Source organism: Octodon degus, unplaced genomic scaffold, assembly GCF_000260255.1.
Source record: "Octodon degus isolate 3935 unplaced genomic scaffold, OctDeg1.0 scaffold00077, whole genome shotgun sequence".
Lineage (NCBI taxonomy): Eukaryota > Metazoa > Chordata > Mammalia > Rodentia > Octodontidae > Octodon > Octodon degus.
The window spans coordinates 10,183,970-10,195,330 of NW_004524653.1; the positions used below are offsets into that span (position 1 = coordinate 10,183,970).

Consider the following 11,361-nt stretch of genomic DNA (forward strand, 5'->3'; position numbering starts at 1 on the left):
TAGAACATTACCTGCCCACAGAGTGATTCAGGTTATTCTAGGGCGGGTTGCAGGCATTAGAATTAGAAAATGAAAACATGCTGAGAAGTTCTAGTGCACGGCAAGGAGAGATCCAAGAGCCAGTGCGAAGGCCTTTGCTGCCCAAATGGGGAGAGAAAGGTTCGAAGAGGGATGGCAAATGGCGCTGAGGTTGCGTTATGATGCAGTCTCCACGGCAAGGTGGATTTGAGTGTCTCAGGCATCTCAGCCTAGTGACCTTCCGCGGCAGCATGGAAGAGAATGATCCCTGCAAATAGCCCAGATACCTATCAACCGAGGAGTGGATGAAAAAAGATATAGCATTCTTACATAGTGGAGTCTTACTCAGCTATAAAAAAGGGAAACTCGAGGCTTTCATAGGTAAAAGGATGCAACTACAGATCATACTCATAAGTGAAATAAATCGGACCTCATGTGCAAACATTACACTGTCTTGCTAGTGTAAAGAGCCTGAAAGAGTTAATAAAATCCAAAAGGTATGGGGCTGGGGCGATGGCTCAGTGGAATAAGCGCTTCCCTGACAAGTACAAGGGTCTGAATTCAATCCCCCGTTCCGCACAAAAAAAAAAAGAAAAAAGAAAAAAAAAATCCAAAAGGTACTGTTGTGGTTAGGCCCCCTCCCCCGGAACAATATAATACAGGACACATTTCATAAGATTATTTTATGATCACCCAAAGAGTTATATACAAGAGTGAAGGAAATCTGTCCACACACCAAAGACCACAGAATCCAGCTGAGGGCCTGGATCCTAATTTTCTGCACGAGTCCAGCCTAAAACCTAGAGCTCATAACAATGCCTCCCACAAGTCAAACTGGAGGCCTAGAGCCCACAGCATGCCTCATGCAGGGCTGTTTCACAGGTCTACACTGGGAAGGCGCAAAGGTCAGTGGTGGAGGCTGCAAAGTCTGTGCCAGCAGGAGGGAGGATCCAAACTAAATCGAGGAAGCAACACTCAAGATAAGCCCCAGAGCCCGCCAGAGGTACCACAGCCATCCTGAGCAACAGTGAGGGCTGCAGCCCCTCCAATGATGAGGAAAGATGAGTTCCCATCAGGAAAGCCAACCTGAGCAGTGTGTCCTTCTGAAGCCAGGAAATGATGCTCAAGATGAGGACCAGCGCATCCCCAAAGTGAACCATAGGCAATCCAGTGACAATGAGGGCCTGAGCACCTCCTCTGACAAGAACTCTCTGGTTCACCAGGAAAGCCCGCATGACAAGGTCCTCCAACAGAATAGCCCGAGAGAACCAGCAGCTTCCAACAGCTCCAACAGCTTCTCCAAACAGCTTCCCTAATGACCGACCTCTCAACAGCTTCTCCAGTTCTGCCTCTTGTGCTGCTGGCAACAATCCTCAGGCGGGCCTCCCACACCCAGCACCACGCTAATTCAGTTCTGCTGGGTGTTACAGGTTGCCCACCAGTTACCAATAGGTACAACAGATACAGTGGAAGAGAAAGAAACTGCAAAAGGAAGGGACAACTGGGATGAGGGAAAGGAGAAAAGAAATAAAGAAGGGGAGAAACACACACACACACACACACACACACACACACACACACACAGGACAGCTTGGATAATTGCCCTGCTGATTTCTACTGAGCTATTAAAAGGAACAGTTAATGTGTAAATTTTTCTTTTTATTTATTTTTTTGATCAATTTTGCATGTTTACATCTGGTAATCTGAACAACTAATCTGAAGACAACAATATGCAGTATAACTACCATTGTTGAATTACTATCATCTTGTTTAGTGAAATTCTGTATTGTCTCTAATGTTTGTATTTTATTATTTTTATTCTCTCTTTTTTTTTATTCTCTTAAAAAAAAAAAAAGAATGAAGGGTTTGATCCCTGGTTCCACAGGCCGTGCCGGCTCCGCCCCTGGGGCGGGCTGAGCTACGACCAAGTCCGGGTGTGATGGCGCACAGCTATAATCCCAGCACTGAAAACAGGAGGATCACTACGAGTCCAAGCTGCGTGGTGAGACCCTGTACTAAATACATAAATGGGGTAGGGAGGAGAATAAGCCCGCAAATGCACGGGGCGCTGATCTGTTCCCTCAGGTGTGCTTCAGGATGCATGCACCCAGCAGAGACCCCGGAGTGCTTCATGCGGCAAGCACCAAAGCAGGCACGGGGCACACGCGTCCCTGCTCCTCAGCCAGTCCTGAGGAACGTGTGGCTCCTGCTCCCATCTTCTGCAAGAGCAACTATGGCTTCACGGTGTACCCTGACAGGGTTATAGAGTTGAAGGCTACGGAGCTGGGATTGGTTCTTTTATTTATTTAATAAAAACAACTCTACATTTATTGGCCTTCAGTAAAAACATAAGGGTAGTCAAAACAATATGAACAAATGTTTTACAAACACTCCCAAGGCAAACCACTTAAAGGACTGCCTTTTTAACATATCATAATTGCCACTGCCTCGCTTCCCTGCTGCTTGAATTCACTGATCCTTTCTAGTTGGAGACACTTTACAGCAGAGTAATGTTATGTCCTTTCAGCATGATCTGATCCAGTTGTTTTCTTGACTTTGTTTTAGAATGAATTTCTTCCGCATCATCTAATACGAGGTTCATGTACTCATCAAAACCAGTAATACAGCACTCTATCTGTACATTCACTTGCTCATGCAGCCAACCCTGGATTCGGGATCTGCTCTTCAAGTATCTGAGGATGAGGTTGATGGGCTGCACCATCACCTTCTGTACTTTCTGGCCCTGACCCCGGTACGCCATGGTGGAGCCCAACAAAGACAACGCCAGCCACCATTGGTTCTTTTCTTTGAGCAAATAAAATATGCTGAAATAGGGAGAAAATGATTCAAATGACAGATTGTTCATCAGGAGCCATGCAGGCCAGGGCTGGGGAGATAGCTCAGCAGTCTAAGTGCCTGCGTGCTAACCGCAAGGACCAGTGTTCGATCCCTGGCACCACATGCCCTGCTGGCCCTGACCCCAGGCACACTGAGCTGGCCACCGAAACTGGATATGGTAGTGCATGCCTATAATCCCAGCACTGGGGAGGCTGAAAACAGGAGGATTGCTACGAGTCCAAGCTGCATAGCAAGCCTGTACAAATATATAAATTTAAAGAAAGAGCCATGCAGGCCAGAAAGACATGGTGTCATTCCTCAAGGGCTTTCAGGAAAGCACCATCAACCCCGGGTGCACCAACTGCAGACAACACCCTTCATACATAGACCAAGGCTTCCTCAGAAAAGGAAGATGGGGGGAACCTGATCCTGCAGATCCACCCAGAAAAGATGGGGACAGGGAGTCCTTGAAACAGAAAGGAAATGACTGCTCAAAACATCTTCAGGAGGGAAGAAAAGGAAAAGACTAAAGACTGGGACACGAAATGTCATATAAGATAGCCTTGCTCTGCGTGGGCACGTCAGCCCCGTGCACATTTGGGGCGTCTGATTCAGTGTGCTACCCATTTTAGTCAGACCTTTTAAGTACTTACGCTACTTCAAAGTCAAATCTACCAGATAAACTGTATTCCTCTCGAGTATATGTGGGGTGATGGGAAGGGGCCTCCAGCAAGTTGCTTTCCCAGAGAGTCTGAGGGCAAAATAAGGGGTCCTGCTTGCCCGCGGGGGAGGAGGGAGGTCAGGGGATGCTTCCTGGAGGACAAGACCCTGCCGAAGAGGACAGAACCGGGCATGTGGCACAGCCGGGCCTTCTCTCTTGTTCTCCGTCATCTGGAGGCTGAGCCCAGGCCCAGGATTTGCCCACACCGTGTGGCATGCTGGGCTCCCACTGTCCTCTGGTCTCACGCTCAGCCGAAGCACTAGGCCAGCCTCTTCCACTCAAGGTCACCTGTTTGGTGACCACAGTGACTCTACCTGCTGAGGCTTAGGGAGCCACCTGCTCCAGGAAGACTTCCGGGCTGTGTTTTCCCTTCTCTTCTGTGGAAACGCTGACAGTGACTTAGGGCGGACAGGTTTGGAAACAAGCAGGCTGCGGTCTTGTCTCTCGTATTCCTTCTCCGCAACAGCCTCTTGTTTATTTTCATCTTGTGACCCAGGGCCGTGAACACCTGAACAAACGGCAGCGTGAGGGTAGCCACGGGGCCCCTGCAGTAAGAACCAGAAGTTTCCACACACTGGCTCTCAATTTCTGCATTTCTCTCCTTGAAGGCTGGTCCCTCCTTGTGCTGGCCAGGTGCTGCTCTGCAGGCCTCACCATGGCAGTGCTGTAACTCCGGCAACTGCACATCCCACACAGAGCGAACCGGGAAAAGCAGGACACAGAGCCCCAGAAGTCTCAGGCCATGGCACGGGGCCTCTGGAGGGGTGCACAGACTAACCTCAGTTCTGGGAGGTTAAACACAGACATGTCTGGCTGGTCCAATGCCCGGTGAGGCTGAGAAGGGAGGACATAATGAGGGAGACATCTCCTCTTAAGGTGATGTGGGAAGGACCTGTTTTGCGTCTCCCCAGTACCACCGGTTCACCCCTTCTGTCTCATAGCCACGGAATCTCAGTTCTTAGACTGGACATTCGGCTGATCAGAATAAGTGCTGCAATTCCTAGCTTCCTTTGTGGCTGGCTATAGCCACCTGATGAGCCGTAAAGGGGACAGGCACCAATAAGTGTGTGCCACCAAAGTGTGTGCCCTTAAGGAGCAGGGCGGGTCCTCTTCTCCCCATGGAATAGGGCTATCCTGGATCACAGGCTCAGCAACAGATTGAAGGAGCCGGATCCTGGTCCTGTTCGCAGACCAGAAGCACGTCATATTGTACTTTCAAAAGAGAGACCCCTTTCTCTCTTGAACACACCGCTCTTTTGAGTGCAGCAGCAGAGACTTGCTACCTTATTTAGTCAGTTGGTTCTTTAGGGTTTTCAGCAAATCAGTTGCTCCATAGAACAACTTGTAAGTTGTTACGGTTTGTCTAGTTGTCCCTCCCCAAAGCCTCATGTAGTCATGGGGCAGACTTCTAGAGTTTGTGACTAACTCCTGATCCACTGGGATTATGGGTGTGAGGGCTGCTGGGATTATGGGTGTGAGTGCTGCTGGGATTATGGGTGTGAGTGTTACACGCAGCCTGGGGCAGAGAGCCTGAATGCAACATAAGGGAGACAGACTTGTTCTCCGTGGCCATCGTCGCAGCTACTCCTCCCTTTTGCTCTCTGCTGTTGGCCGCTGCTATGAAAGGTTGCTCTCTGCCACGTGCCACTCTGCCTTGGAGCCAGCTCAGTACGGACTAAAACCTCCATCCAGTACCTGTGAACTAAACAAATGTTTCCTTCCTTCATTTTTGGGTGTTGGCTACTTGTCCCAGCCCTGAGAGAAGAGTAACCAAGACACAAGTGGACCTTCATCCATTCGTTTACTCCTTCGTTCACTAACTCGTTTTGTAGTGACGTATCCAGCACTGCCATGTGTTAGGCTCTGTCCTGGACAGTGGGGGAAAGCAAAGGCAGAGGGGAGACAGACAGCATGTAAGCGAGCAAATACGGAGGGAGTTAGGTCCTTCCAGATTATCACACGGCACTATGGCCACCCTTGGCACTGCCTTGGTGAGGCCTGCAGAGCAGCACCCGGCCAGCACAAGGAGGGACTGGCCTTCAAGGAGAGCAATGCGGAAGTTGGGAGCCAGTGTGTGGAAACTTCTAGAACCATTCCACTTATATCTGTGACTCTGGATCTTTAATCATAGCAAATCAGGCTTGTATTTCATATCAATATCTTCTAACACTGCACTGCTTCAAAGTTTTTAAAAAGGTTTTCTAAATTTTCTTCTCAACTTTTTAAAAGTTATTTTGAGCAAGGATCCCTTTTGCACGTTATCCCCCAAATGTCCTTCCTCCAGTGAAGGTTAAAGATAGACAAATGTCTCCTTAGGTTCTCTCTGTCTATATCCATACAAATAGATAGACAGACAGAGAAACTGCTTTAGGTGTTTTTGTTTGTCGGGGGTGCTGGGAACTGATCCCACAGCACATGCTCTACTACTGAGCTACACCCTCAGTCCTTCTTTAACTTGGTTTTGAGTTGTGATTTCTCTAATTGCCAGGTTGGATTGAAATTTGGTCCTCCCAAGATGCTGGGGTTACAGGTGTGGAGCACCAGGTCCTACTGTTTGTACTTGGTGCATAAAAAGAGTAGATGTCTCTGTTCGCCCAGGAATCATGTTTTGCCCCTTGGGGAGAATATTTCCCTCCCCAAGAACACATACCCAGGTGATTCAGTTTTGCACTAAACACAGGGAGAAGCCTGCTGTGTCACTACAGTGAGGTGAGAAGTACGGGCGACAGCAGCTTGGGCTGGACACTGGGCTCAGGCGCTGTGAGCAGTGGCTCCCTGGATGCTGCTGTCTGCCTTTCAGGATCAGGGCTGTGACTCAGCTTATTGAAACTCTGAGTTAGAAAGTCCCATTCCTCAGTGGAGAGCCCTGAGCTGAAACCTGCCGCTCCTCCACACCCGCTAGGTCACTATCACAAAAATGAAAAAGGAAAAGACAGCTTTTGAGGGTGTAAAGAAGCTGGGAGCCTTGTGGATGGCCAGTGGGGAGGTGAAAAGCCACAGACGGAAAACATGTGGATGACGGTGATTCTGAGGATGCACCCAGAAGACAGAAGCAGAGCATCGAACGGCGCTCCTCGTTCACACCAGCTCCGGTCACCACGGCCGAAAGTGGAAACAGCCCGATGTCCTGGGGTGGATGAGTGGATAAACAAAGTGTGTTACAGGATTGACATCCCTAAGAAAAAAATCCGAGGTCTGAAATGCCCCAAAGTGCCAAACTTTGAAGGCCAACACGATGCCACAAGGGGAGAATGCCACACCACGAAACTGCATTGTAGGCACCAACTTACGTGTTCAGGCTCCGCGTATGTATATGACACATAAAGGAATGCCACACGTGCAGGTATTACCAAATACTGATACTTCCTATAGCATGGATGAACCTTGAGGTAAAAATCTAGACACAAAAGGCCACACACTGACTGATTTCTTTTAGTGGGAAGTACGCAAGATTAGGAAAACAACAGTCAAGACCAAAAGTAGCTGAGTGGTTTTTGGGACTGAAGGGGGTGAACATCAGGAATGCTGGAGTTTCCTCTGGGGGGGGGGGGTAAAGAAAACATGCTGGAACCAGATATCATGAATGTCCCCAATGTCACTAAATTGTAAACTTTAAAATGGGTAATTTTATGTTATGGGATCTTTAGCTCATTTAAAAGACAGAGTAAAACTTGTCATGACTTCCTCCTCACGCTGCCCCACAGCCTGTCACAGCCAGCTCAGTCAGGTCAGGCATCCCTGGGCCTTCAGGCCTTGTGCCCTGAGGAAAGCTGGTTTCTGAGTCTCTACTCTTTCAGCCCTACCTCAGGCCAGGGACAGTTCTCTGCCCCTGTGGCACCAACCTTTCCCGACTTCTCCTTTCCTCTTGTTGGATTATGCCAGGACTCACCAGGTGGGCTAGACTCCCTGTGCAAGACCCTCCCAGGCGCTGAGGGACAAGCCAGGCCCAGTATTTCATGTGGTACGGACTTTTCTGAGGCCACAAAACAGCTGTGGCATGCGGAAGCTGCTTGCCATACGCCAGAGATTTTGAATCTTTCACAATGTTCTTATTTGAGTATTCCTCCACTGAGCCACAATTAAAATGTTGAACCACCAATGCCTATTAAAATGTTGTTATTTGAAAAGAACCACCCTCCTGTATTTTGGTTACCAGGAAGAACTCTGTGGGGACCCTCGGCTGACAGCTCTGAGTGAGCATGCAACTCCTCCTGCGTTCCCAGTGCCTGGGGGTGATCACAGGAGGGTGAGTGCCTCTGGGATTCAGGGGTGACCTCGCTGCAAATCCAGCCCCAGCGATGCAATCACAGAGGGCATTTGACAGTGGCCAGGTATACCCCAGACCCCATGTTAACATAGTGGAGCAGACAATCTGAAAATCGCACCTATTGGAATATGTTAATGAATACTAAATAAGTCATGCTCAGACTGTGTGCTGGTGCTAGAAATCTGTCCTCAGCTCCTGTGCTTAGGAAGTGGCCCCCTGGGGGCCTGAGGTACACAGCATGATGTTCCTGCTGCTTCCTGCTCCAGTCAGCCTGCACCGCATGGTCCTGCATGAGAGAGGGCAGGGAAGCCCAGGACCGGGGAGGAAGGCCAGGGTGAGGTTGGAGACCTCACTGGCTGGGCACGCTTCCTCCCAGGCAGTGCTGCTGTGGTTATGGACCCTGAGCCAGCACAGCAGGGTGAGCAGCAGAAATAGCAGGAAGGAGACACCCCAGTTCCGGTGGCTCAGAGCGTAAGTTGGGGGTCTGGGAGGGTCTGAGTGCAGGCTGAGCTGTTCACACTGTGGTTCTCTACTTCTAAATGTCAGATGTGGCCCACTGCAGGTGACCAGCAGGCCACTTGTGCCCCAGGCACCTGGCTGGGTGAGTCACCTGGAGCCAGTCTACAGCCAGGGGCGTCTCGCTTGGTGCTATGGGGACATCCGACTGCTCTCACCTTCTCACTCTCGCCCTCAGCTTCCTATTGGTGAATCACAGCCCAGGCCCACCTCTGCACTGATCCCGCTGGTGACCCAAAGTGGCTTGGTAAGAAACATGGGGGGCAGGGGCTTTGAAGGAGGGGCTAGGGCACTGGGAAAAGGCAAGGTGGGGAGAGAGAAGAGTGAGCAGGGAGTTCCGGGTGGAGGGGTTCTGGTCTCCAGACTCACACAAAACAGCAAGACCCCAAGCGAGGAGCAGCTCTGTGACATCTAAACAGGTCCTGGGAGGTCAACACCCCACATGTCCTGCTGGTGACACAGAGAGGAAGCTGGTGCAGGGACAGTGGTGAGCAACCTCAGTGTTGGGGAGCAAATTGGGACACACAAGCTCTACCTAAGAGCGTGCCAGAGACAGCCTTACTCTCCCAGCCTCCTTTGCGGCTTTAAGACAGTCATGTTACCTCATTCAGCCTGCGGAAGCTTCTGGGAAGAGCTTTTCTTTTGTTTCCCTGTCCTTTTTTTGCCTGTCTCCTGTGCTGACCATGTGGAGGTGTAATGTCTGGAGTTACAGCAGCCATCATGGGACATGAATCCATGAGCATAAAAATAAAAGTCCTACAGGTGGAGGCTGGGGGTGTGAAGGGATAAAAAGAACCTGATCTTTGAAGATACAACTGAGATGCTAATGAACCCTGCGGCCAGGAAATCCTGTTAAGTATATAATAAATGTGATAGTGGCTTAAGCCACTGTGATTTGTGCTTTTTATTACTTGCAGCCCAAAACACTCCTAACTGAAACAATCTCACTCAGCCTCAGCCAAACTCTGCCCCCTAAGAATGTGATCTAATGTAGCCAGAGCTCCTGGTTTTTGAACAAAAGTCAGAAACCTAGATTTGCACATGAGACATCCCCATTTTTCAACACAGGCAACAAATGCAGATGAGTAGAGCAAGAAACAAATATAAACAAATCCCAAAACAAAACAAGTGACAAAGATATGTCTATAGAGTGCATATGGCCTATGGGGTTTTAAATTGTGATCCTAGGTCTAGGGAGAATCTGTCCAGTGAAAGATTCCTGTGCCCTGGTGTGATAAGGACAGAGCTACCAAGTGCTCCAGGCCCAAGGCGACCTCATGGATCAATAGAAAGGTCAAGAATGCTCTAGTTTCATAGATCATCTGTCTTTTGAGATTCAAAGGAATAAACGCATCCCGGGAAGGTTAAGGAAGAAATCCACTTGGAGCGGGTCAAACAGCAGTGCCCAAGAGAAGAAAAGCTCCAGGGACACCCAGGTCAAATTCTGAAACCAAAAGGGAGCCACACTCTGCATGCCAGGAGGGGATGATGTCCCATCTGTCCTGCCAGAGCGCACTCTTTAACCAACTTTTGCATCTTAAAGACCCCGCCCCCTTCTCCTTTGCTCCACAAAGGGGGCCACATGGCCACATCTGTGTCTGATCACATCAGCTGCTGTGTGTCACAATGGCCTCATTCACAGGTCGCAGAGAGCACAGTTAACTGGTCATAAAACCACAGGCATTCCTGAGTGCACTACTCTGGATTGGCTGCTCCGTCCCTCGCCTCTGGCCCAAAGTGGGCATAGTGGGGGGCAGATGGGACAGAGTAGTGGACTCATGGCATTTCAGGCAAGCAGAGGATGAAGATCTTTGGAAGCCCCTGGAGAAGGCGGCACTGGAGCAGAAGCTGGGGGGTGGCAAGGAGCAAGCCACAGGAAGATGCAGGGATGGGAGGTCCCAGGGCAGGGGAAACGGCGAAGTACAGACAAGAGGGGTCTTCAGGGGCTGAGCTGCCCAGGACTTGGATAGGGACAGGGGTGACAGCAAGGCATTTTGATTTACTACAGATCTCACTGGCATGCCTTAGATGTAGGCTTTTAAACACACAGGGGCAGGATCTGATGGGAGGAGACTGTCTGACTTTACCTAGTGTGGTAGAAACAGATCAAGGGTCACAATGAATCCAAGACAAATACTCTTCCTGCCACAGATCTCATCTGGAGGGATCCTAGGAATGTTAACCCATAAAGATCAGAGTTTCTGGAAGAAGTTATACATGTTGGAAAGTGATTTTCACTACATGGTCCCAGGAAAGACAATTTGGCAAGGACAAAGCATGTGACCGCACCTGGAGCAATCTGTGCCTCACAATCTTTTGACTATGGCAACCTCTTTGGCGGGGGGGTGTGCTCTACAGCCAAGCAGGTCCAGCGAAAGGGAATCTCAAGATGTTGTATGGCGAAGAGGCTGGAGCTGCTGCAGCCACTTGGCCACCATGAGGGATGAGTATGTCACAGAACAGCTGAATTACATAGTTCCCCTTCTCTAACAGGGAAAGGGAGAGGGAAAGAGAGAGGGGGAGAGACAGAGATAGAGACAGGTGGAGACAGACTAGAGACAAGGGACTGGGGAGATGGCTCAGTGGAATAAGCACTTCCCTGGCAAGCACAAGGGCCTGAGTTCAATCCCCAGTTCTGACAAAAAAAAAAAAAAAAAAAAAAAAGACTAGAGACAGAGGAAGACACAGAAACAGAGACAGAGGGACACAGAGAGAAAGAGAGACAAAAATAATCTTGTTGACATTTTTGAGTCTGGAACCACCTATGCCTGAAGTCAATAACATTGGCATTTTCAGCTTAGGCTGGGTCATGTTTTATTTGTGTCCAATAGACCCCTAACAGTAGAAATGCCTAGGGAACAACCAGAGAGAGATGGGAACTAGGAAGCTGGCTTATGCTCCTGACTGCATCCCACATTATAGAAGAACCCCAAGCAGGTATAGTGCTTGGCCCATACGCAGGTGTGCTCTGCCCATATGCAGGTGTTGTGCTCTGCCCATA

General features: G+C 49.5%; 1 protein-coding gene and 1 pseudogene across 2 annotated transcripts in view; both read right to left on the reverse strand.

Annotated features, from left to right (window-relative positions):
• Positions 1–11,361, reverse strand: part of Eya2 (EYA transcriptional coactivator and phosphatase 2) — a 241,229-nt gene that overhangs the window by 85,718 nt on the left and 144,150 nt on the right. The window lies entirely within an intron of this gene.
• LOC105742832 lies at positions 2,516–2,779 on the reverse strand (annotated as a pseudogene).